General features: G+C 39.7%; 1 long non-coding RNA gene across 1 annotated transcript in view; it reads left to right on the top strand.

Annotated features, from left to right (window-relative positions):
* LOC310914355 overlaps nucleotides 1–27,509 on the top strand; it is a 172,312-nt gene that overhangs the window by 31,762 nt on the left and 113,041 nt on the right. Inside the window, exon 2 of the long non-coding RNA XR_014591010.1 lies at nucleotides 21,001–21,113. This is a non-coding gene — a long non-coding RNA (uncharacterized lncRNA). The remainder of the gene's footprint in view (nucleotides 1–21,000; nucleotides 21,114–27,509) is intronic.

Genomic DNA, 27,509 nt, shown 5'->3' with positions numbered 1-27,509 from the left:
TTTAACACATTTTTGGGTCAAGGCTGACTGGGTGATTATTTGTTCAGGTTATCAAATATATTTCAAGGAAAGTAAATGCTAAGATCAAGGATTGAGCTTTTCTAAGGGACTCCTCTGTTGTCATATTTTCTATGACATTTTTCACAATTAGATTTATTATTTGACTTTTATCATCACAGAGAATGTAAAAGATGATCTCTAATTTCACCATGTGCATTGTTGGTTCCTGTGAGAATGCCACCCTAAGTGCATTAATTTATTTCAGCCAGTTTAGTGTAGTCTTTGCTTGTATATAGAAGGAAAATGCTCACAAGAGTCTTTTGTAGTGCAATATGTGAGGTTTTTTTTTAAATTTATGATGCCTAAGAGTGAGGAGGGTTATAGTTGTCACTCCTTCCTGCTGCTAGAATAAACACCTGGATTTATCAAAGCATTTTTTCTAATCAGCAAGAGATGTTTATCTAAAAAAAAAGTTCTCTAGTCTTAAGTATTGTCAAAGAATTGTATATCTCTACAATGTATGTAGGAAACAGTCTTCCACTGTCTGAGATGAATGTCCAGTGCTTCACCCCCAGATTCCTGTTTAGGGATTATTCTGTGCTCATGTGGGAGATGAGTTAGAAAAAAACATACTAGTTTATTGGCATTCTTTGTTGACTTTTTGTCTTTATTTCACATGAAATCTGTAATCTTATGTTAAACTGTGAAAATTTTCATGCTGCTATAAACCAACTTTCTTTCTTTATCATTCCGGTGTGTTTCCTACTCATGGATGTGGTATCACAGAGTCATTTTGTAGAAATGTTGAGATAAAGGAATCTGAATCTGTAGTAAGGCCAGTATAAAATTATACAAACCACTGTTTAGCTATATTAATGTAATTGCTGTCTTCATAAACCACATATTAAGTGTGATTAGAAAAAAAAAATCTAATAAAATCTAATATATGATATTTCTCTTTACTGTCTTTGCAATTATATATCAGTTTCTCTAATCATAAGCTGACAGCTTTCACTTTTGATGGAAGGCCCCCTCATACTAAACTCTACAGCTCTATGCTTTTCTTATGCTTCTAGTAGGAGGTATCCCCAATGGTTATTTGGAATTGTCTTGAGATTTGTATCAACCTTCCTGCCTTCCCTCCTTAGCCATCCCACATTGCCCCTGGTGTGTGGTTGCTCCTAAGCTCTCCCAAGTAGTCTTTTTTCCAGGCTGAGCAGTCTCAGCTTTCTTGGTCTCCCTCACATAACAGATGTGACTGGAATTATTCTTGCCCAGGGGTAGGACTTGTCATTTATCTTTGAACTTTGCAAGATTCCCGTCACTTCATTCTCCAGTTTGCTGAAATCCGTCTGAAATGTTTTACAGGATTACTTGCTTCACCCCCTTCCTATGGATTGAAGTGGGGCCTAGCTGATCTCTAATTGCTTGGATTGTCCTTCTTGCCCTTCTCAAAGTGACATTTGTTTTCTTATGGTCCTTGAGAAACTCTGCCAGTTGCTGTGACCTTTTGTAGATTGAGAGCACCCTCAAAATAGCATTGACTGTCTCTCTCAGCACTTTTGAGTAGATCCAATTAGGCCCCAAGGTCTTGAGCATGAAGAGTTTATGTCTGGTTCTTACTAGATCCTTCTCCAACACAGTTAAGTCTTCCTCTCTCCAGACTTTCCCATTGGTCTCAAAGATCTTGGATTTCTGAAGGCAAGTCTTAACAGTAAAGTACCTCAGCTTTATCCATTTCCTTTGCCACCAGGTCCCTTGGCCTCTTCTCATAAAGGATCAATGTTTCCCCTGGTTTTCTTTGTGCTGCTGGCACTTTTGTAGCAGGTTTTCTGGTTCCCTTCCTTCTCTTGCCATACTTGAGCGCTTTGGCTTTTCTAACTCTGATAAGTAAATTATGGACAGGATTAGTATGTTGCAGGTTGGCAATTTCACAGAATCACCAGTGAATTCTCAAAACTTCTCTGTAACAGGACCCACAAAAATTAGGAGCAGGGATGTAGTAGATTGGAAAAGGGTAATTTGAGTGCCAGGTGATTTGCAATAGCCTTGAAGTAAGAATGTGTCTAGAGATTCAAAAGCAAACTTTGGTTCCTCTTTTTAAAATTTTCCCAAATCACATATCCTGATCCAACATTTGGTAAAATCAGAATGTCGTCTTTGGTTTATACTGGGCTACAGCATATACAGGCCTTAGAAGGAAAAGATAGGAGTCCCACTTGGATTTCATGGCATACTTGGCAGGAAGGAGAGGCAGGTAACAGGATAGCAACTTGTTTCCCACACCATTATTCCAAAGGGCAGAAAATGCACAGGGAGAATCTGAAGAGGTTCATTGTTCTTTTTGCACAAAGCAAGCAGCCTGCCTGATTTGTGAGCATCTTGGATCCTAGGAGGGCAGAAAGATAAAAGATATCAGAACAACATCTCACAGGTCTGAGAAGGTTCAGAGGAGGAGACCTCCTCTACTGGAGCAGGAGGTGACAGTAGCAAAGTCCCCACTATGCTTTGCAGAGTGCTCCTAGGCTGGGCAGGCATGTGAATGCTGTGCTGATCCAGCAGTTTCAACATTTCTATCATCTTGTTTTTATGTTGGGTAGTTTAAGACTTCCCTAGCTTTTGGTGCAATTTGACAAAAGATTTGAAGTGTTGCTGGTGATGGAAAACAGGCTAACATGTCCTTCTTTTTACCTGAGCTTGAAACAGCCCTGTATCATTCCTGATTGATGATTGACTTAGAAACTGTTGGTAGAAACCTCCAGTAGCAGCAATTTGCCAGTCATACTTTGTGAACTATTTCAATTCACCATTCTCCTTAACAAAAGAGAGGTTCTTTTTCTAGAGTTCTGTGTAGAAGTGTTTTATTACAGTCTCAGCACATGAAAATTAGCCTGCTGGTGAGATGTATGATGCTGTCTCCAAAAGTGGTTCCTGAGCGAAAGATTTTCTTTAGTGCACAATCTATTCATTAATATGTTTGCTTGGGGATTTTTTTTCCCTTTAGTATTTATCTTTCAGCTTTCCTTCAAGTACATAATAAAGTACCATTAGTTGTTTGGGATTTTTGGAATGCATTTAATAATGTTAACTTAAGTGTTAACTTACATAGTTGTTGGACTTTTCCAGTTGTTGGACCATGCCACCTCCTAAAATGATCTGTGGAAACCGTGTTAGAATATGTCCCAATTGTCTTTTGATCTAAACGCTTTGGATTTCCTTTCCATTCAAACCAGGTCAGGAAGGTCTAAGGTTTAGGGACCTGGTGTGTTCTTGGAGGTTGACAAGGCAGAAGGTTGGATTGCGGGTGTGGTGGATGTGCAGAACCTGAAAATTTGGTCTCAGTTCCCTAGTTTGGAGATTAACTGAAATGACATGTTGTCCCTCTGAACTCTTATTCCCCTTATTTTGGCTATAAGGTGCAGAGGGTTTAGGGAATGGTTGCAAAAATTGGTTTTAAATACCTACAAGCAGTGGACCATACTTATTGTGGAACCCTCCCTCCCCCCCCCCCCCCCCCCCCCCCCACTGTCATGTAGTGAAGTGTGTCTCATAGAGCCTGAATTGTTTCTTTGAAGTTGTACCAGCTTGATAAAATGAGACTGTGTTACATGAGTGGAAAAATCTTCCTGAGTAAACTAGCTCTGATGGGGAGGAAGGGCTTGAAATACCACCATGCCCTTTTTTGTGAGGTTTTCTGTGAATGCATTTCTTGCCAAGAAGATCCCCCAGCACTTCCCACATACCAGAATGGCTCTGTTGGAAGCCCAGTAGTCTGTTGTAAAATTATTCAGAAGTTCAGCTGTTTTAAAAATCTGCACTGGGCTCAACCTGCAAAGAGAGGAGAGCACTTTATCCATGTACCAGAGGTTTTGTGAGGTGTACTCTACTGTATTGGTTATTAAAGTGCAAGGCTTTGAATGAATCCTACTTATGCAAGAGATTTTGTATGTAGTTATTAGGCTTCATCACTTGGGTTTTAAGTGGATGTGTAGGGCAGTTGGATCAGTTGTCATCATCTAAGAACAACTCTTAAGATGAGGGCAAGCAATTTGTGCTTAATGTAGTAGAAAAAGGGGGAGGCAGTAGGAGGACTGGCAGGATGAAATAGGGGTAATGTGCTTGAGGCAGTAATCCAGAAAAAAATGATTTTTGCATTTTGAATGGATTTCAGGTGGTAAGATTGCTTCTTTCACAGCCAGAAGGAAAGAGATTATCTTGCATCCCAGCAACAATAATGAGGGACTGGGCGAGTGCTTTGGTTTTATGACTGGAACAGGAAGGGGAGGCACTAAAATGCTAAAGCAGGCAGGATTTTGAGCCAGTCCAAGGTGTCTAGAGGTGGGTGGAGGAGAAAGCCAAAGGTGATACCCTGGCATCATGAGAAAGAAATGATTGAAAGACGAGAAGGTGAAGGGCAGCTGTGTATTCCCTACCATATCAGGGTGTGTTTTGATTGACCAGCAAGAAGTTCCCTTGGGGAATTCGACATTGTCAAGTGTCTCTAACTTGACATTGTTTGTAGTGTGGTATTATATTGTTGTCTAAACTCTGCAGTATGTTTGCAAACTCAGGTTTGCAAATTGCTGCAGCCCAGTCCCATAGGAGCATAGCTATCTCTTTCCCTGTAGGTTTGGATCCTGTTCAGAATACACCTGCAGTGAAATGTTTCATCCCCCCAAAAAGGGAAATGGAAAGTATGAAGGTCTAATATAATAGAGTGGAACCTAGGCTGTGAAAAAGAATGGGCTGAGACTAAATGCAGACATTTTGAGTTCTGGTTAAGATACTGTTTCATAATATACAAAAGAGAAAAACGACCATTTACATACAAAAGAAATGTATTTTGTGAAAATCATTGCTTACAAATAAGCTTATTTTTTTGTTAGAGTCAGAAGTCTATTTCTGCTCATCCTATTTTAGTCTCTTTCCTGTTTGTTTTCACCATTTGTACACTGGGAAGGAAGCTACTGTGTCTTACGGATTTTCCACACTATGGTTTCTATTTCTGCTATGAGAAATTAGCTTTTAGAGCAGTGTAGCAAAAGACATTTTTGCAGTGTTTTTGATGGACTGCAAAGAAGTTGGAACCAATAGAAAAAACACAGATAAGGGCAATCATTTTTTTTTTCCATAAAGTTCATGACAAGTAGGAAATGGAGTAGAAATTTCGTGTTATAAAAGGCTTTTCATTGTGTTGCAACTGTGATAAGTACAACACATGGTAAAAAGATGATGTCTTTGAGGGAATGTTTCCACTAAAGCTTGTTCTTGTTTTGAGCAGGAAGCTTATGCTGATAATAGTTTTAAATCTTTATACATACATATATATGTATGTGTCTGTGTGTGTATGTATATGTGTATATATTCAGTATTAAAATTCTCTGCTGAAAATTATTTTGGTTTTATTAAGAAGTAATATTTTTAAGCAATGTACTTAATCATTCTACCTGCTGGCTTACCTTTACTCTGTCAGGCAGCTTGGATTAAGGAATTCAACTTCATCTGCTTAATGGCTTTTTTCCTGCACTTGCAGAACACTGCTTTTTTGTTTGGGCTCTTATCACTTCAGGTGAAAAATCTAAAATTCCTGAAAACCTGTCTTTCTACTTGCTGAAGCAGTTTGTGGAAATATTACTTTTCACTGCAATATTTTATAATTACAGTATATTTGCTGTGTCCCCACTTTCTCAAACTAATGATTTCTTCTGTAGAGGAATACCTTAGGTGATAAATATGCTGGGTTTTTCTGTGGGGTAACAGGTCTTTGATCACCTTGACTCTACAAGGAACAGCTAGAGCAGTACGTAGCCCAGGGCTGCAATCTGTATGGAGCAGGCCTGCCGTATTTTTCCCGGTTTTGGGCTTAGCTAGGGCCTGTGAAATAGCAGCAAATCTGGGTGCCATCTGGACTTGCTCTCTCTGCTCAGGCGAGGTCTGGGAATCTTGCATCACTCTGAGAGGGAGTGGTATCTTTTTTTTTTTTTTTTTTTTTTCTTTCTTTCTTTCCTTCTAGTTGCAGTGTGGGACAACCCCAAGTTTTTCCCAGGACTGTGAAAACAAAAAGTCTGCCTTTCCCAAATCTTTTGAGGTTGCTTTTTTTTTTTTTTTTTTTTTCTTCTTTTGAGGAAGGTCATGAAAATCACTGCATAATGCATTTGGTTAAAGCATTCGTGTCAGATGTGACTTGAATAAACCCTGGAGCTAACCTCATAAGAAGCCTACTTGTTTACTTTAACTGAATGAAGAATTAATAAAATGATAAGTTGGTTTCACTGAGGTTTTCTAATCAGTTGAAAATGTTTGTTTATTCCTGCAATCATAATGAATAATTGCAGAGAATCCTTTTGAACACTCTTGTATTTTCTCCTCCCAAAATGCAAAATCCTAAATGCAAGGACAGCATGTATAGAAAGGAGACAGGATCCAAGTATGGAACTACTGGGGGAAAAAAAGAGAAATAATTAAACTCTCCAATATTCACCTTTTCCTGAATGTTTACTTTGGATTCAGGGTTACATTAGATCCTATTGTGTGTTTGTCAACTCATTCTATGTTGCAAGCAAGAATATGTTAAATATTTATCATTGCTTTGCTCTGTGAGTCTGAGGGCTTACTTCCTTGAGAAAATGGTGGTAGAAGTATGTCTCTTTTCTGTTGAAAGAAATCAGCATTTGTAATTTACATATGGAGGTGTTGTTATTTCAAACACTTTCAACCATATCCATTTTCTGCAGAAGACACTTGCAGAAGTGAAAAGCATTGGAGCATTGATTGACAAAGCATAACAGTGAAGAGTGCCTTGTCTGTCTTTGTCGTCCTCTCACCTCCCCCGCCAAAGTGCCACAAATTAATAATCGTGTGTTGGTTATCTGGTTGCAAAACCCGTGTGGATACAAAGCACTTAACTTCACTTGTAAAGGAAATTAAGTGTGGATGGCAGCGGGTAAAGTTTGTTGTTATTACCTTGTTACCATAACTGTCTTTTGTAACATGGTTTACTGTAGATTTTTAAATGATGACCCCTCAAGATAATCCAAACAACACAAAAGAAGATTACATTTCTACTGCTGAGGACAGAGCCAGAGAATTCCTGACTTGTCCCACTGAATGTGTTTTGTTTGGTTTTCTCCTGAAGCTGGGGCAGTGGGATAATCACAGTCTGGAGCAGTTGCCCTCTTACTCGATCTGGGAATGGGGATTGCAGGTGTAAGTTCCCTATTTAATGACAATTCAGCAAAAGATTTTTTTTTGTAATAAACCTGTAGAAGTATTTCATGCAGTCAAGGTACTTACCTTAGCCTTTTGATACTACATTATAGTTTATGAGGCTGAAAGTTTAAACATTTTGACTCCTAGAGCACCCAAAACATGGTGAATACTTGCTAAATTTCAATGACATGTGTGGTCTGGAAGAAAATTGTTTAAGTATTTACTTCCAGTGTGCTAATGTAGCATGCTTGTTCTGTTATGGTAACCTTATCACGCTTATGTGTGAAATGTCAAAATGATGAGTAAAGGTTTTCCTGCAATCTGAATAATCATGTTTAGGTTTTTAATACCTGTTTTCCAGATGTTCCTCTGTCTTTTTAAATGCCCAACATTGTCTTTTAGTGGGACTGCACTGTTGGCTTCCTTCCATTTGAAGCAGGAAAGCTTCAAATGTTGCCACCACTACTGAGGTATTCCACTGAGCAAGGTGATGGGCATTAAGATGTGGTCTGCTTATAGTCTCAGGCAGGAGGTTTTCCAGACACAGAAACCTAATTGTCAAAATGAAAGGCAGTGGTTTTTGCTTCCTGTTTCCCAACACTCGACAGGATCTTTTGTGACTCTTTTGTGTTTCTGACCAGTGTGATTACACTCAAAGCAGAGATGTTGCAATTTGTCACTGAGCAGTAGACATGAGGGAAAAATCAAACATTCTGTAGCATTAAAGTTCATTTGATAAGCTTTAAGTGGTAACTTTGAGATCCACCAGCTTTTTACCAAGACTTGGAATGTTGTAGCTTACATCAGCTTTCCTCTCTACAAAGACCTGAGGTGAAAGAGTTGTCTATTTGCCAATATCTTGTTTTCTTAGGAGACTCTTGCCTAAAATTATGTGTGTTTGGTAGTGATTATTTAGTATTCAAAGTTATTAATTTGGGATTGATGAGATACTAATAAATTAAATATTATTAGCTATCATCTGGTGATAAACTAGAACTATGGCAAAAGGAACAGATCAGCCAAGTTTTCTCTGGCTTCTATTTTTAGGACTTGAGTTTTCATCTGTTTGAAAAACTTCAGTTGTTGCTCTGACTTTCATAGTTTGATTAGCAAGTTTATGCTCTTGCCTGTTGAGTTACTATGCCCATGAATTAATTTATCTTCCTTTGCATTCTTCAGGTAGTTAAAGACAGAGTGAGTCAGTGTTTTGCAGGTGAAGGTTTAGACAAGTTCTGGATAAAATAATAATAAAGACTCTGTCTAGATTTTTATCTCAGTGCAGCAGAGGCAGACAGTTGAGAGACGAAGATGAATCTGGGTGGTCTTGATATTGGAGACTGCCATGAGCATGGATGTTCCCAGCTGAGGGACAGAGAGAAAAAAAAAAAGCCTGAAATTATGAAATGCATGTATTAAATAACAGTGTTTTGCTGTGCAAGAAAGCCATCTTGTTTGAAAAGCAATCCTGCCAGCTATTTTAGCATTGCTTATCTTAAAAGCAGCAGCAGGTAACACTAATGCAGTCAAGAGTACCTTGTTTGCTGTAGGGGTAGGAAAACTGTTCTGCAGGAGTAAAAACCTGGGGAGTTAAGCCACAACACCCCTCCCATACATTTACTTGTTTTTTAGCAAATGGTATTTGAATCAGTTCAGTGACATGGAGAAGTTTATGGAAAAGTGCATTAGTAGAGCTGTAACTGAGGTGATTTCATAGTTTATTTTTAGGTACTTTGGATTGAAAGTTGCTAATTGAGGGTGGGGGTGACAAGGGAAGGTTTGCTTGAAGTTGAGTTAAGCCGAGGTTATCTGTGTTTGTCTCAAGCCCGGAAGAGTTGGCAGGAGAATTGACTGAACTTTGTGAACTTGCACAGACCTGACCCTTAACACACACACTCACACACACACACACACAAACATACGCTCACACAAACGTGTCCTTGAACACTTTCTCAGCCTCACACTGCAGCCAGTTTCTCTAACAGGCGTACTGCAATCCTTTCCAGCCCACACTGGGAGGATATTAAATAATTTTTGTCCTAAAATTCCTGCTCCCTCCTCCTCTTTAACTTTCCCATCCACGCTCTGCATGTTCCCATTGTGGGGAAGGGTGAGTGCTGTTTTCTCTTATCTCCTTGGCTATGAGGGTAGTTTCACAACTGCTCTGTGTTTCAGTTTTTCACCTACCACAGACTTAATGTATTAAAGTGGGCCAAATCTGGCACTCCTTACCCCAGACAAATGTTTTATTGAAGTCTTTGGGAACTTTGCCTGGGACCTTATGAGATTGCAGGCAGTGGTATTTAAAAGAGGTTTCCACAGTCACTTGATTTGACTGAAGTAATATTTTCTTTTTTTTTTTTTTTTTTTTTTTTTTAGTGGAGGTAGCTTAATCAAGGTAGTGCTTTCAAGTCTGAAATCATCTCTTATGAAGTTACCTGGGAAGAAGTTTGAAATACCTCACTTAATGTTTTCACATCTCCATGCATCAGTTCTCAGTCATTTGTACTTCTTATCTCCTGTTTGAAGGCAAACCCTAAGAGAGATGTCATTTATTTTACTTTCCCCCTTCAAGATTAGGCTGGACAGTCTTGGATTCTTAAAGGAGAATTTATGGCAGCTTGTTATAAGGTACAACTGATTGTCTGCAAGTGATGTGTTGAAAGAAACAGTCTAGGTGAGATTCTGACTTTACAACACTAATTAAAATCTTCAGGGTAGGAGAGGGGGATTTAAACCCCCTTTGCATGTGCAGACTTATACCTGCATTCTCTCACTCTGTGACTGATGAAACACTAACAGGATAAAAATTACTTCTTTTGTGGAGGGTCAGTTCATACTGGTTTTGATCCACTGGGAGCAAAACACTATCAGGGTGAATTGTCAGTGAGGAGAGGGAATTGCTCAGTGGAGTTAGTTCTGATATCCGCATGTGTTTCTGGGCAGGAGACACACTTCTGATCATATATCATTGCATTTGTTAGAAAACCCAGAGGTGGTAGCAAGCATATGACCTGTAGGGATTTTCTATGTTTATAGTAAGAAGATGATAGATGTATTTCTTTTAAGACTTCAAAGGAAGAAAATGAAAGGGAAAAAGTTAAACTCTGTCAGAACCCACCAAAATACTGATATGTCAGCTCCTGAATAGGATGTGTAGTGTGTTCTGTGCAGAGAGGTGCTGTTGTAATCAAGGGAAATGTAGAGAATAGAAGTATATCAGATATCCTGGATTCCCATTAACCAGTTTAAAAAAAATATTAAAATAAAGCCTTCTCTAAGAGTGAGAGGAATTAGGAATTTTCTCCTTCACTGACGAGACCTTTGTTTCTGTTTGAGGCAACATTCTTTATAAGAGTATAGGAAAGGCCAGGCTAGTAGCATGTTCTTTCACCCTCTCCTTCTTTACTGATACACATGTCCCAAGTATCTTTGTAAGAGCCTCATGCTCAGGTCAGAGCTGCAGATCTGGCCCCCTGATCTGTTCCAGCTTGTGGATTACAACAGGAAATGTACCATCTCCAAAGAAGATAGGAGGTCCTTTTTTTTTTTTTTTTCATCCTCAAACTCAGACGCAATCTAAAAGTCTGGTGCAGTACTTGTAGCTGGAGAGAAACTGAAGAGCAAATTATTTTCAGTCAGACTGCAGAGAAGCCACAAAATCCTAGAGCATTTAATGAAAGGTTTTTGTGGTGGGAGGAAATGGAGGCAGAGGCTGAGGATTCAGCCCAGTGAAGAGGCCACAATGTTGTCATTGCAGCAGGTTGGTGCAATGGCTCCTGTAATCTCCTGCTGCTGTACACTTTCCCAGATGAGCTTAAAAAAGGTTTGCCTCCAACTACTAGATCTCCCAAAACTGGTTTAGTACTTCTTGTTGTTTTTTCCTGTGTAAACCTTAGTGGGCCTCTCTGTTGTTTGCTGATTCCATGAGTTCTCTTGACATTGCTGTCTTGTCCCTGACTGCTTGATGACTTGTTCCTGGTAGTGCTTATTCTCAGAGCTCATGCAATGAGTGCATGAGCAGAAGAGTGTTCTTGTCCACTTCCCTGTGTGCTTAACTGAAGTTCACGATGGGCATTTGAAGTTATCAGAACTGTACTATAAAAATGTGGGGTTTTTTTAATTTTTTTTTTTTTTTTTTTTTTTTTTTTTTTTTTAACCAAGGGGTCTTTTCATAATGTGTACATGAAACAGGGAGATGGGGTAAATGATTAATAGCACAATAAGGAAAAAAATAAATGTCTTCACTTAAATTTTTTGAAAAAATAATTGTCTGTTTTCTGGAGTTTAATCTGTGCCAAGATTTCTGTTTGTGGTTTCCTTGAGTACTTGCATTGTGCTGTTTCATCTCCAAAGAAGCTTTTTTTTCTGTGTTCAACTTTTTCCCAGTTGTGTTATATTTTTCCTTTTTTTTCTACCTGAAAACAAAACTTCTGTTTTTGACTTATTTTCATATTTTGTTCAACAATGGAAAAAGCTGAGCATGTTTGATTAATGATTGAGTTTCTGCTGCTCAGCTCTCTTTCATGATACACACTTTTACAGGGTGATTTGTACAACAATTAACATTCCTCCAGGCAGAGAAGAGCTCTAATGGAAGGCTGTCTGTGAGCTGAGGGAGCAGCAGAAGTGGTCTGGGAGTAGAAAGATTAAACAGTGAGGTTAAACAGGTCAAATGAGAAGTTACAGTCAGTTGGAAAAACTGCATAGTACAGGAGATTAGAAGAAGGGATGAAGTTTAATGGCCAAGTTTTGCAATGAGGTTGTTACTTTTGTGTAGGTAAATTGTCTTTGTTTTGACATCAGTATACAGAAGTTTGGCTTTTCCCCCAAAGCTCACAGTGTTATTTTGCAGAAATACAAAAATCTGATTTCTTTCATATTGCCTTTCCCAAATACCTTTGACTTAGTGAGCTTCTAGCATTCTCCATGGAAGTAGTTTCAGACTTCCATTCACTGACAAAATCAATTCCTTCAGTTGGCAAAGGCAGGTAATGGTTTGTAACCTGCCTGTGCTTTCTTACAGGTGCACACAAAAGCAATTTCAATAGTAAGACACCACGAATGTTCTCGGCATGTTTTTTCCTTTTGCCGTGTACAAGCAGAATCCAAGATCAGATAAAAGAAATGTCATGTTGACCTGTGTTTGCCTCTGAAATATTTTCGACTCTTGGCTTCATGAATCAGTTGTCTTTATCTGCTAAGGCAGATTTCTTGTCTGTGATGATGAAACCAAATTTTCCATTATGCATTATTAGAAATGAATGTTATGGACGATCTTCATGACTCTTGATTAAGAATTGTTCTACTACCCGTGACTTGAAAAAATACTAATAAGAAAAATGGTTTTGGTACGCTTTGTGGCTGAAATGCATTAGCAGTGGCTTCCAGGAAGGAGCAAAGTTGAAATGTGTATTACACTGTTTTCTCTTATTCTTTGTAGATGACTTCCCCGTATTAAAATGTAACAGGGCAGACAGAGAGCGTAAGCATGTGCTATGTGTGACACAAGAGTGAGAACTGGAGGGTGCAGGCTGGATGGGACTTCTTCATTTCCCTCTGAGAGAAGCTCTGTCTGGAGGAAGTTTTGCACAGGATGTTCAGTGGTTTTGCTACAGATCACTTGTGGGATATAGTATTACTACTTTTCCCTAGTGAACAGAAGCAAGAATTGGTTACTTTTGTAAAATTCATTGAGCCTTTGTTATTTTTGATTCTGTGCTAATGGTTTTCCATTTTGTGCAGAAACATCTTTTCTTGTCTTGTTATGTGTAATGATAATGAATAACGAGGAAATGGCTTCATAGGTGATAAAGGACATTACAAAAATACTGCTGTGAATTAACTGTAAGCTAAATTGTGTTCAAATCATCATCTTTGGGCACAGCTCTCCTGCTGTTTCATCCTTCCTTCCTCCATTCTCTGCTTTCTGATAGGCTTTGCGGCCTGGTCTTTGCCAAAAAAGCATAAGGCTTTGGAAAGAAAGTGGAATTAATTGTATTTAATGGTGGGTCAGGAAGGGAGGAGGAGAGATAAGGCTTTAATATCAAGAGCCAGTACCAATACTGAATATAGACATGCTTTTAAGTCTGTTTTATTAAAATAATTCCAAAAGCAACTCCTTCAGACATATTGGTCATCTTGGCAAAGCACCATGATGATTGTTTTTGAAATCTGAACTCTGGATGACCTAACACTGGGCCTGTTAAAAAACCCTTTTCCCCTCTCTGCCTCCTCTTCCTTGTATCTTTATCCTCCTTTGCCCCCTAAACCACTGACCGATAAGCAAAAGCCTTGGAACTGGCTGTTCCTGCCCTGGTGGTTGGAATAGCTTTTCCTTTTTTTGCAAGGAAAGGCTTATGGAGAGTTTTGGACCTGTGTCTCCAGGACCTTCTTGCTTCAGACCTTGTTGAGCCATGTTGGAGAAAATTAATGGTTTAATGTAGCATAAGATAGAAATACCAGCTCAGATCACTAAAGTGTGAGTGCACCCCAGCTCAGAGGGAGCACGGGGCTCATGCACCTGCTGGAGCCAAGGCACTGCCCACTCAAAAACTGAGTCATGTTCAATGCCAACTTCTAACCTGCTCCACAAAGAGCTGCAAACACTTCTCCACCCCTCCATTTGTGGGCACTGGATGTTTTGGTGGACCATAGACATAGTGATGCTCCTGCTCAGGCCACCTTTGATGAAGCAAATTGCTTGGTACATGGTTCACATCTGTAGGACATTGCTTCCTGTAAACTGAGGATGTCTGCCTCTAAATCCCCTCGGTTTGTTCCCCCCAGGTCACGCCCCAGCCTGTTTTGGGGCCCAGGAAAACCAGTGGGAATCAGAGCACTTAGGGTATGTGTTTCTTCATCATCTCTTTGATTCTGTTATGTTTTCACAAAACATTTTTTCAGCTGTTGAGATTTTTGTTTTTTGTTTTTTTTTTTTTCCTGACGGCTGAGATTCCTGTCAGATAATACCAGCCAGAGTTGGGAAAGGAGTTTCACAGCAATATATTGTTGTAATAATACCAGAGAAAATTTCCAAGCATGATCTGAATGCAAGCCTTGATTTCTTTTGCTGTGGGTCAGAGGAGCATAAACTGTCCCTTTCATCTGTATAGTGCTGAATTCTGGGACAGAAATGCTTGGTATTTAGTACTTGGTATTTTATTTTAACTATTTTTCTGCTGAATAATAATAAAGATCAAAATAGTCTCCATTTTGGTAATAATACAGTGTCTGGTTGAATCTTAGAAGTTACAAAACTCTTACAAAGATGAAGGCTGTGAGTTTTTATCTCTGGCAATTTCCATTCTAGCTATGAAACTTATGGCAGAAGGGGATATTCAGATGACATAAGTGAGAAGAATTTGGTATGTTAAGTATTGCAAGAGTCATTGTAGAGAATTTGCTTCAATTGTCATGTTTTTTGATGGGAAGAAAATTAGGTTTACTTAGTTTTTAAGTTTACAGCACACAAGGCTGGAATCTGAGTATCCTGAGACTTTAGTGAATATTTGGTATCAAATATTAAATGAACTACTAAATAAATATTGGGTAATAAATTTTGAGTTATGTAGGGCAGCTTCCTTAACAGTGTCAAAAGATATATTCTTAATTATGTGTTGTTAAATCTTACCCTGTGTATTAGATTGGCTATGGCAAAAGCTTTTATTCAAACCTCATTTTTTCTTCTGAAACTGATGGTGTCTTCCTGAGTTTAAGACATTTTAATGTTTTTTATACTTTATCTTTTAAAAGAATGATAGTTGAAGATATGCCATATTTATTTTTCTTCCCCAAATGGGTTGTGATTAAGCTCATCATTTTAGCTTATTTCTGAGTAGCTGCTAATTTTTTTGAGGGCTGTGTGTAATGGACTAATTGTTGCCAGAATTAATTACATCTATAAGGAAAGTTTATAGATAAATGGAAGCTGCAGAACACAGGAAGCTGTTCCCTTTTTGAAATCTGACCTCTGATAATGTCTGGAAACCTGAAAGCTGATGCACTGTAGTTTTGTTTCTATGCTCATTATATTCCTTGCTGTGCATAAGTAATATTCTTTTAAAAATGAAAACTGTAAGAATGCAATAGATTATTTTAATTATTAATTTTTTGCCTATGTTTTCTTAAGGGTTAAAAATGAATGCAAAAGATAAAATCATGTGCATTATTTACAAGGTCCTTTCTCTAAACACTTTGAAGTGCTTTACTGGCCTGTGCTCAGAGTCATGGTGGAGCTACAACTTGACAGAATAAGGCATTTAAGAGTGCATAAAGGTTTAAGAGTGTAGACATTGTTGGATGTCTTTTGCTGTCATCAGCAAAGGTAAAATATTATTTCCTTTATTAAGCCCTTGTCCATTGATAGTTGTTATTCAGATTATACTTAAGATATAAAAAAATTTAAAACAGAGCAAATACCACAACACATATCTGGCTGGCAAGTTGTGGAGGTTGTGCAACCCTTCCCCAGACATGGAGGTGCTAGTCTTTAATTTGAATTGAGCAATCTTCTGAGTTCTACCCGCGGATTTCTGTTCCGTTGCATTTAGTGACCAAATCTTTGTGGACTTTCATGTGAAGATATATTTAAAACACTTTTCTTCAGTCTTTTTTAAATTTAAACAAAATTTCAGATGGCAGACTTGTTTAGAGTTAATTTTCAAGAAATGTGTGTGTTTCCATGTATATTGTAGATGTGTTTAAAAACCCCAAATCTTCCTATCAAGAAGAAAATGAGAGAAAGGAAAATAGATCACCTTTTTCCATTTTAAGTTGGTTTTGATGAAAATATACATAATGCAAAATTCTTGTCAATCCAGGCAAAGAGGTTGGATTGGCAATTCAGGAATGTGACCAGCAATGCAGTTGTGGATAATGCAAGGTATGCCCTTATTTTATCTGCGTAACAGGCCAACTCAAAAGCAGTGAGCAGCTGGGCATGCATGCCTTCCTTTCAGCCTTAAGCTTCCCACGGAGAAGCCCTAGAGAAACAGAGCTCTTCTTGGAGCAGTGGAGTTGAGTAGGTGGAACAGAGCAATGCTGGCCAGGGGATACAGAGGCCCCTGAAGTGGGTGGGGAGAGGCCCTCAGTGGGGTGGTCTCAGGGCTGGGTTTCACACACAGGATGCTGGCAGACAGGGCCCCTGGGTACCTGCCTCAGCTCTCTCAGCAGCTGTGGCCCCTGTGCTTTGAAAGGCTAGATTAGGGTACAGCATGTCTTCAAGAATGCGTTCCTGGAAGTTATGAAATGTTTTTGGAATATATATATATGTATTTTCCCCTTTGAAAATGAGGTGAGGAGCAGGACGGGGTAATGTTTTGGGATGCTGTGTTAAAACCTGAGGCTAGCCAGGTGTAATGAAGTTTATGATGTCTGCCTGAAGGTATTTGCAACCTACAGTGGCAGCTGTGAGGGGCAGATTACAGCTTTCATCTCACCCGCCTGCAGATAGTTCAGTGGGAGAGAGGTCCTGCAACCGTGACTCACTTAAGCCCCCACACTTCATTTTTCTCTCAACTTGGCTCTGTCTCTAGCCTGAACTTTGCCCTGGGCCCTCAGCTAAGTCCAGGAGAGGAGTTTCTTGCAGCCCTGTTTTCTCGGCGTTTTGCCTGGGGCAGCCCCTATGCAGCCACATCCTTGTGGGCCCTTGGGCTATCTCATTCATCCTAAGCCCTGGGTTTATGCTGTACTCTGAGCCAAGGGCATCCATAACAGGCCAGGGGAGTGGTCACAGCACTGAGCCTGACAGAGTTCAAGAATTTGGGCAATGCTCTTGGGCAGATGCTGTAACTCTTTGGGATGGTGCTGTGCAGGGCCAGGAGTTGGACTCGATGATCCTTGTGGGTCCCTTTCAACTGAGCAGATTCTGTGTATGATTCCTTGCTATTAATGGGAGATGGCACAACAAGGTTTTCTTTGTGCTACTTTTCCTCTGTAAAGGGGACTGAAGGCATTTCTGCTGCCACTGTTCCTCCTCCTGCTCCACACCAGTGGAGGATGATGAAGGTCACAGTATGAAATAAGGCACTGGGGGTGACTATCATGGCACATGGTATTTTGCATTGATATGACTCAGATTTGTAGGGTTTGCCTTCTACTCTATTTTGTTTCTTGATGGTGAGCTGAGACAGGGGATTCAGACTGTCTCCTCTCCTGAGGACCCTCACATTATTTATGGCCTTCATTAAGAAGGTGAGCCCCAAAGCCTCCCTCTCTGCCCCCACAAAAGCAAGTCGTGGCTGCATTGGACAGACTTGAAATCGCTATAAGCAAGTATTCCATATTTTTCTAAGGTTCCGAGGCTCAATTTGCCACTTCTCTGATAATATCCTTGAAAGAAATGCAGCCAAACTCTAGGTCATATCAGCTTTGTGTTGTTGACTAAGAGATATGATTTTACCTGTTCTAACAGCATTCAAAAGATCATTAGCGATAGTGATGGTTGGGAAGGTAATCTTTCGGGAAACCTCCTGGCTGTGGGGGCAGGCGTTTGGAGGAGGGAAGAACCTCAGGACAGATTTTTTTAGAAACACATTTACATTTCCAGGAAAACCTCACAATCAGTTGATCTCTGACTTACTCTAGTTCACAGTGTTTTTAAAGCAGAGATGGTGCTCTGCACCTCCCCCACCGTGTGTGTGGGTGCATGTGGGTGTTTCTGCAAGTGTTGTGTGTTAAAAAGCAATTGGCATTTGCTGACTTTCTGCATCTGAAGCTGCTTCTTTCAGGCACATGAACTGATTCTATGCACCCTGACATGTGCCTGGCCCTGACTGACCCTTCATGTGCAGCCCTGCGTGCCCAGGGTGCCAAGGCAGGTCCCTGTCAGGCGTGGTGCCAAGGCAGGGGGGCCGTGGTGGAGGTTCCCCTGTGCAGGCACCCCCGTCTCCATCCTGTGTGAAGCTATTCCACATAACCCTGACAGAAGGCTGCCTGTCAGCTGCAGGCCTGGGCTGGGCAGGATCCTTACTTTCTGTGATTTCCTTGCATTAAAATAGAGAAAAAGGGAATTTCACCATCTTGCCTGGCTAATGGTGTGATGGGTAGCTGGCTCTGTTTAGGCAGGCCTGTATCTCATGCCTCCCCAGGTGCACACCCATGTGTATGGACACACAGTCTTGGGTGAGCATTTGGTAGGAAGATGCAGGGATATATATGTATTTAAGTGGCCCAATTTCTTCAATTGTGTTTTATTTGATTGGTTTGACAACTCCTCTCTTCCCTCATGTTTTCCCAAATGCTAGGATGGAGGCCCTGCATTTTTCTTTGCTGCGTATGTTTGGCATATGTGTTTCAGATGACTTTGGCAGGTTCTTAAAAACAAGGCTTGAGCTTCTGTGAGTATTCTAAAGATTTTTCCCCTTATAGATAAAAGTATTGAAAGATACATACTATTGGTTGCTTGGATAGTATAACTTACACAGAAGAGGGGATTTACTCTTCAGTGTCTCAGCCATGAATCTTGATTTAATTATTCAGTTATCTCCTCATGAAATGGTTGCATAAAAAAAATAAAAGTGAGCATTTTATCTGGCCATCTTCAATAAAGATGGTATTGTTTTGCAAATGCTAAAAATAATAAAATTCTTTTGCAGAGATTATGATAAAGGGAATGTGATGTGGTTGATCTGTGTGTGCATATTTGGTTGCACAAAAATGAGGCAAATACCTGAAGCATATTGTTAGAATTAAGGACCAGTTCAAATAATCCAGGTGCCCTTTGGTTTCAGTGCACCCAAGCTTGACAATGAACCTCAAAGTCTGCTCATTAAAGAGCTCACCTCTGTTTTGAAGCCCTTTTTTTTTTTTTTTTTTTTTTTTAAACTCTTGAGCAACAAAACATACATTTCAAGTGTTTTTTTCCAGACCTATCTGAAACGTCTGGCTTTCTTTGTTCACTTCAGCTGTCAGCAGATTTCAAGGTGTGTGTCTCCGTGTTTGAAGAAGTTATCATAGATATTGGTGACAGCTGGGCTTTGAAATGTTCTTTGCAGTCAACACAAAGTACATGAGGAGTGAGTCATGAACACTTACAGACCATACTTTGCTTCATATGTAAGTCTTCTAATAATGAGCCTGCCTAATTGAGCTGGGGAAGCTCATGATTTCACCATGGTCCTCAAAAATGTTCGAGTTGCTAAACTTAAGGATCTGAGCAATGTTTTTTGTGATGTTGCATTCAATTAGTCAATCAAATTAGGATTTTCATCTTTTCTGTCACTACCAGACAGGTCCAAACTAGTGTGATTTCCACCCCTCAGGGGCTTCCAAGGCTTTTTTTGCAGCTTTAGTTATTTAAGTTAGAAAACATGAGGCTATGCATTTTGAAGGTAGGACTTTCCAATTATGAAGTTCAGTGATCTTTTCTTCATTACTAGTTTAATGCACTGTATATCCCTGAGCAAGGTAACAGAATGCAGCAAATTATGTTTAATCACATAGAATTAGAGAAGTTTGTAATTTGTGTTTGTAGATGCTGTGTCTGCTCCAGATGTAAACTGAACCACCAGAAGTCTGTAAAGACTTCTGTGCTCTGTGCAGTTATTTTGGACATGTTTCCATCATGTGTGGAAGAAATATTGTTTGAAAAAGTGAGGGTGCACTTAGAAATCTTGGATATAACAAGAGTTTATCACTGACAAAGTGTCCTTTCTTTTATCCTTCTCAGGAAGTCACCTTTTGTTTGACTTTAGAGGAAAAATCTAATGCCTTTCATAGGGTTGGATGCCTGGGTTGCACAAATTTGCCAGGACTTAGTATCTTCAGTTCTGGTGCATGGTTCAGTGTTACAAACATGTACTTTAAAACTTCCTGACTTCAGACTGGAATGCCTTCTTATGTTGATTTTCTTTCAAGGTTATACAAATGCACACAAAAATACACATGATGTAATTGAGAAAACTGTATAATGTATAATAATGCTGTATAAAAATGAATAATAAATGTAGGAATAATTAATAAATGGCAGGAGAACATATTTTCATGAGACTTTAATTGCATGAGTGATGTACAAATATGGAGGGTTTTGTACTTAATTTCAGCTACCATGTTGAATCTTTTGTTACTGTTCGCTTTGGAGGATTTAAGTCTTAGTCTTACCTTTTGGCTGTTGGACCTGCAATATCCATCCTGCTGTAGCCCATGTTTCCAAGATGGACAGCAGTGTCTGTGTGTGGGGAGTAGCAGAGGGCACGATGTGAAGGTGTGCTGGGAGTGTTTCAGGGACATCACCCACTGCTGCTGCCCAGCACCTTTGTTGTGTGTTTAGACATGGTTTGGGAAAATAAGTAGAAGAGCACTGGAAGTTAGTGAATGCAGAGAACAGGAAGATGTATGTCTGAGAGTGCATTTGTCTTCCGCTAACACAGTTCAGCTTCCTTTTTGTAGCATAAATGTTCAATAAATTTTATTTCTCAAGGCTGTGTTTTAAGAGCACATTTGAGGTTGTGTTCCTGTTTAAAAAAAAAAATTTAGTGAGGAAGCATCCTGACTGCAATTTTGAACTTCATCCAGTGACTGAAGATCTTGTAGTGCCTAAATGGGATTTATTTAACTATACAGGAAAAGCCCTGAAATATATGACTATGTTGTAGTTGTGTAAAAGCATTGTGTTTTCTGTCATCTTACACTCATTTGACCTTGAATGAGCACATTGTCTTTGACCTGAGTATCCGTAAGACATAATATAGTATGAACAAATTGTTTTAAAGCACCTATTATTATAATTTAATTTTTTATCAGTACATAACATAAAGCTACTAAGTGCTTTCGTCCTGTTTTTCTTTATTTCAGGCTCAAGCTACAGAGAAACGTGAGGATTTACACTTCTGAAGTAGGGTGAGTGGCATTCAAGGAATTACATGGAGGATCCTAAACTCCCCTTCTTCCTGCTCTGGGAAAGACTGGTGAGTGTATTATGAAATCATTTATAATTAACTCAGTCCTTACTTCAGAAGGCTTTTTAGTCAAAACAGGAAGATACAATTCATATGGCTGTATGTAAGAATGGAAGAAATTTCAGATACTACAGATACACCTCCTAGTTACAAACATCAATGTTCAGAATTTGCTGTTCCTGTTTAGTAATAAGAGGGTTTCCATTAAAAAAATAGTGTGTGTGAATTTTCTGTAAATATCACTCCCTCCCGCCCCCACCAACTCTCTGATGTAAATGTTCTGTATTTGAAAGCTTTTAGCCCTATGTCAAAGGAAGCTGAACTGACAAAATGAATTTTGCCTTTCTTGAACTGATTCTGAGTGAGACTGTTACTGGAGAAAAGTGCAAGGTTGAGCTTTATTAGACCCCTGCATGTATTTGTTAGTGAAACAGACAGGTGAGAAACAGCAGCAGAAATGTCCAGCTCACACGTGAGCTGCTATTGAGGCCTCTTGGCGTGCAGCTGATGTGTTAGTTCCAGTGGCTGCAAATCCAGCTTGTGTGTCTTCCTGCCTCCCTCTCTTGCTACATCTCTGCCCACAGAGGGGAGGAAAGAAACTCCAAGGCCAAAACCTGTGGGAGGATAAATGGGGCTTCACTTTGAGTTGCCTTTCCCTGAGTCTGCCTTTAGATATGTGGGACCATCAGAAAAGGGCACATGACTTTTCTGCGGAATTTACATCTTCACATTCTAATTGCTTTCAACTTAGTGAGTACCTTGCATAGGTCACCTTGAGACATTGACCCATGAATAAGATCTGTGCTTCTTAGTACAACCTGCTCAAAGTGGAAAGATACAAGTCCTATTAGAAAAGCACATGGTGTTTAAGCCTTGGCTCTTGGCAGAGGTTTCTCACTTCTGCATCAATACACACAAGACCGTGTATGTTGTCCTGTGAATGTACCAGTGCTGAGCGGTGCGTAACAGGACGAGTTTTCAATTGGAGGTGTTGCTGACCAGACAGCTCTTTCACCAAGCTGTGATAAAAGAAATATTTAAGAACTAGTAAAAATGAACCCTGTAACTGACAGAGTGACAGCAGAATTTTTGTATTAGTTTAAACATTCCTATAATTCTTGACTGTAGCTTAGATTAATTCTGTCTAAATTGTGTGCAGGGCTGAAAATGGAGGGTACACCATCCAAAACAGCTTTGGATGACCTTCTGAGTCTTTTCTTGTATGTGGGAGCAGGTCACACCTGAAAGAAATAGGTGTGTCTTGACAGCAATCTTAGCTTCAGAGGGCCAGAACCAAGATGATGCCATGCTGCCTATGGCCCTGAAGCCAAAGGACATGCCTTGGGAGGTGTAGAGGGAAAAGACAATTATATTATTGGGTTGGAGGTGACAGGGACAATGTCTGAGGCTTTGCCTAAAGCAGAAACAGGCAGCAGATGCAAATACATGCTGGACAGGAGCAGGCTGCAGTGAGGTTCAGGAGTATCCCAGCATTTGGAGGGCGTAAAAAAGCAAACAGCAGAGCAAAGAGAGTGTCAGTGGTGTATCAAAAGCATCTGGAGCTCAGTGGGTGAAGGAGGAAAAAAAAATGGGACTAGTCACTTGTGTGGCTTCTCCAGAACAGAGAAGATGCAGTGGAAAGTGAAGTGGGTGAGAATTTTTCTGTTCAACCATCTACATCAGACACTTTCCCCCCCAGAGATGTTACTTGGTGGGCTATATTTGAAACCAAATATTAAGGAGTCTCCCCTGCAGCTGATGAGAGGGAGAGGTGAAGAAAACTTCAGGGAACTAGAAATCAGGCCTTTCTGAGTGAGGGAAAAGAGTAAAGGGGTGAGAACTGTGCAGGCAATAATGAGAAAACAAGTGTTTTGTGGGGAAGTTTTGGAAAGTAATGGGAGAGGAGGGATTTTCATCAGGAAATACACTGTGGTAAGATTTGATTTCCAGCTTTCTTGGGTTTTTTTTTACCAGTATGATGTAAATTGCAGCTCTTACTGGAGGGAAGGAAAAATTACTTTTCTCATCAAGGAAGTGAAAGCATCTCACTGTATTTGTTTGCTTGCACAAAGAAGGCTTTAATGTAAGTGTGGGAAAGCAATAGAAACATTTTGGTAGTACTTCTTGTATTTTCTATTTTTTGAAGAGGGGGCTTCATATGGTAATACAACTTGGGGTAACCACCAGCCTACAAACCCCCTTGTGTGTCTTGAGGTGCTTTCTGAAAAGATATTCTTTTTTCCCCTATCTTTTGTATACTGACTTGCTTAGAAAAAGGTAATTTTTTAAAACTTTATTTTGATGTTTGTCCTAATAGAATCTAGCTATATTCTGGCCTGAATATTCACTGCTTGATGGTAAGATTAAAATGGCTGCAAAGGTTTTAAAGATTTGGACTTTGCATAAGTGCATTTTGTCCTGTAGTGAATAGGGTGGCTGTCTCTTGGCAAGACCTGACTCCTGCTTGAAACCAGAGCAGGTCTGAAGCTGACCTAATAGCTCATAAATTGGTGTATTCTCTCAAAAAGATGATCAGCTTGGCAAGGTATGGGCTGGTCTGTACGTGTGGTTGTGTTAACTTCTACCTTGTGTCTGCTTTTTCCTTTGCCACAATTATACTTGCAAGGTGCTTGTGGTATATTTGCTTTATCAGGAGGAGACTGAGGGTGTCAGACATGCCAGGAAAGTACCCTTATCTTTCCTCATTCAGTCACTGTGTGGTGTCTTATGGCACTGTGAGTCTCCTATTTTAGCAGTTGCTAAAATATGTTGATGATGTTTGCTTCCAACAGGGAAGTCTTCTCCTGGACATCCTGTTGTCTTCTTCTTTTGACCTCTGGCTGGGTCAGTCTGAGGGCTTTGGGACCTGTCCTGGTTTCCCAGGCCCCTGGTAGTGGTAAAAGGGAGGTGGTGCTGACCGAGCTGTACTACGGGCAAGCCTGGTATCCCCAGTGCTGTGGAAAAGTGGAGGGAAGAGCAGGTCCAGCTGTAGCAATCCTGACCCTTCTGGGAGCATCACACTTACCCTGTATGTGCTATCCTGTGGCTGTTCCCTCTGTTTGGTAGGGATGGGGCTTGCAAGGCTGACACCAAAGCAACATGGCTGTGTGTTTGCAATTTTCCACTGCTGGAATCAAGTATTGGAAACTTTCATTTATGTCTGGGAGCTTTTTACTCCTGAGTGTGCTCACTGAGGAGCTTGTCCTTCATAGAATTGCCTGGCCATGTTACTCTGTGTCTGTTTCTAACCCTGTTTATTCATCAATTTTATTTTTTTTTTAAACAACTCAAAATATAGGTAAAGCAAACATTTTATTGTATCTGTAAAGATGCTGACCTAGCATCAAATGGAAGAGTATGATGAAGTGATAAATGTTTCAAGCCCCTGGCCTTTTATCTCTGATTTTCTTTCTTTTAAATGTTTCTCAAACTTAAGTGATTGAAAAGTTTTCCAGATCTGATAACTGCAAAAATTTCAAGTGAAACTTTTGGCTTCTATCCCAGTATGAGATCATACAAAGTGATATTAGCTGAATTTGTACCAGAGTTTGAAAGGAAAATGAAAACATGTTACCGTTAGTGTCTCTCAGCTATTTTTCAGCTATGCTGGACAAATGTTTTCTCATTGATTAAGTTCGGAGTACCATTTGAAATGTTTTCAAATATATATGTGTATATATATGCACATTTTTCTTGCTAATATTGTATTTAATTTTTAATCTTTGGGTCTTTTATCCTTGCTAGCAGGTCTCTTTGGATTCCATTTTACATAAAAGTTTTTTAATCTAGTGTTGCAGAGAAAGCTCACTACAAGAGAGAGGATGTACTGAATTCCTGTTGCCATTCCAGAATGACCTTAAAACAAAATCTCTAACCTATCTTTTTGTCTGGTTTCTGTGACAGGAGACTTTGAAAGCAATGGTCCTTGTAGGGCTGTGTGTACTTCTTAAGGATAAATGTGTGTCAACTACACGTGTATTGTGGGTCTCCTTCTATACAGAAGTAAAAAAAAGATAAATAATGCCTGAAGTTGGGGATTTGGATTACTGAACAGGGCTGAACTTCAAGGGCTGAACTTGGAAACCCAAGCATTCGGATACTAGAAAATCCTACATTTAAAGCTACTCATTCATCCCCTTGGTAATATTCATTTTGATTGCCTTTAATTAGAGGATTGCGTGCTTCCCCCCTCCCCCCCACCCCCCAAGGCCTGCATATTGTTCAGCACACAGCATGGCTAATGCTTAATGAGTGGGTAGGTTGTTGATGTTTTGTTTCTCACCATTTCTTGTATGGCTTTATTTACTGCATGGTTGGCAGATGGTGCACTGAATACAGAACTACTCATTTCCTCATGGAGATTTTCATGGCATTAACACCATAAAGAGTTACTTTACTGCATATTTTTCATGGAATCTTAATCAGGAGTGCAAAATAAGACATACATGTATATTTAACCAAACTCTGAGCCTTGACAGTTAGTTTTCTGGAAGGAGATGGTTACAGTACAGTTGCTTTAGAGGAAGATCTATCAGCTTGTACTGATTCCTTCTCTCACTGTTCTTTTTTGTAGCAGAAGGCAACAGTGGGTCAAAGCTCCCACAGGGGCACAAGATATCTCTGTAACTCAAGCAGTTTGGTGGAAATGTTGCCATCGGCTATAACTCCCCTCCTTCTCGCCCATGTTTGCTTCTTGCCCTTGTTAATTGTACAAGAGACCTCAGAATTTCACATGTCAGAAATCTCTTCTGTAATCAAAGGAGTGGCTATTTTGTCCAGTAAGCTGGCTCAGCAACCTGCTTCCAGCCTTCAGTGCACGTTTGAGACCTGATGGAAATGAACAAAGCATCAGAATCTACTGTAAGCTACAGGAAGAGAACATCCTTCATCTGGTTTCTGTCTTGGAGGCTGTAAGCTCTTCAGGCTGGAGCCTGTGCCTCCCCATATGTCGATAGAGTATTTCAAGCACTATAGCAGTATAAACAGCAGTGGATGAGGTCATCATATATCAAACAACATAATTAAATCAGTGCTTTATTCACTGTCTGTGTCTCATTATGGCTGCCTCCTAGGTCACTCTGCAGCCTCGGAGATCGTGTAAGAACTAGAATGTTGCAACAGCCCTTGCAGAAACATTTGCTTTGAAGTTGGTGCTGTTCACTTAGAGACCAATCTTCATAAAAATGTACTTTTGTAAAATGTGGTGCTATTTTGACAAAGCCATGTAAAAGGGAAACACTTACTATTGATTTTTTTTTCATAAATTGTCATGCACAAATGTCAGCTGTTGATCACGTGATTGTGATGGGATGTCTTGATTGATTAGAGGTCTGAAAACAATCAAGGAGATGGTGTATTAGAAAAAAAAACAGGTTTCTCAGAGGGGAACATAAGCTTAAAGTGCCTGCAAAGCAACCAGATTTCAGGCATTGGCATGAAACTGGCATTTTTTAAAGTTAAGTGCTGCTTTGTTTTGGCCACTGCTCTAAAGTGGATTCCCTGTAAAACAATATAGGAAAATATTTTAAGATGCTCCTTCCCCCTCTGCTTCTGGTACCCACATTTTAAATCTTCTGTTATATCAACACCTATAAGTGTTTTATAGCAGTAGATCCTTATGTGTGTTTTACAAGGAAGTAGGCTACCAATTTTGTCTGAGCAATAAGGTACTTTGAAGTCTGAAGTCATAATGAGATATGCACGTAAGCCTCGTGCCTCACCACGAATGATGCCGTGGGCATGTGGTATTGCTTACCTATGCCTTAATTACTGTACACATGTAGCTACAGGAATATATCCATATGGTTTTCCTACTGTAAACTTTCAGGTGACTTGCTAATCTAGGCCAGTACTCAGAAACAAGGGCTGGTCTGAGATCTTGGTAATTACAAAGCTGGCATACAAACTTCAGCATTAAGGCTCTCCCAGATCCACTTGAAATCAGGTTACATTCATATTCTGTCTTGTTTTTTGAATAGCAGCCCAACAGCATGTAAAGTTGTTATGTTGTTGCTTGACCTGCTCTATCCCAGTCTTGCTGCCAAGGGAAAAAGAGGAAAAGATATTCAGGACTTGTATTCTCTTGGTTTTGCCATAAGTGAAAGAGATATTTTCCTCCTTTTTTTAATTTTTTTTTCATCTGGGGGTTTCCTGAATTAATTAATATTATCTGATGAATTTACTGAAGTAATACATGTTCTCCCTCCCTGAAGTTTATCTTTTTTTCTCTGTTTTTCCTCTCCACCAGTAATGACCAACCATGAGTTGGTACCATGCATAAGGGGATAATCTTTGCTAAACTTGAGCCTGAAAGTAGGAAAGTGAAGAGAGATCAAAGGCAGCTCTCTAATGTTCTGCAGTACAGGTGGGGTCCAGAAATCAAATATAAAAGCAAAGTTGTGCTGC

Source organism: Zosterops lateralis, assembly GCF_965231275.1.
Source record: "Zosterops lateralis genome assembly, chromosome: 1".
Taxonomy (NCBI): domain Eukaryota; kingdom Metazoa; phylum Chordata; class Aves; order Passeriformes; family Zosteropidae; genus Zosterops; species Zosterops lateralis.
Note: the sequence above shows the minus strand (reverse complement) of the source record. Positions and strands in the feature narration are given on the sequence as shown.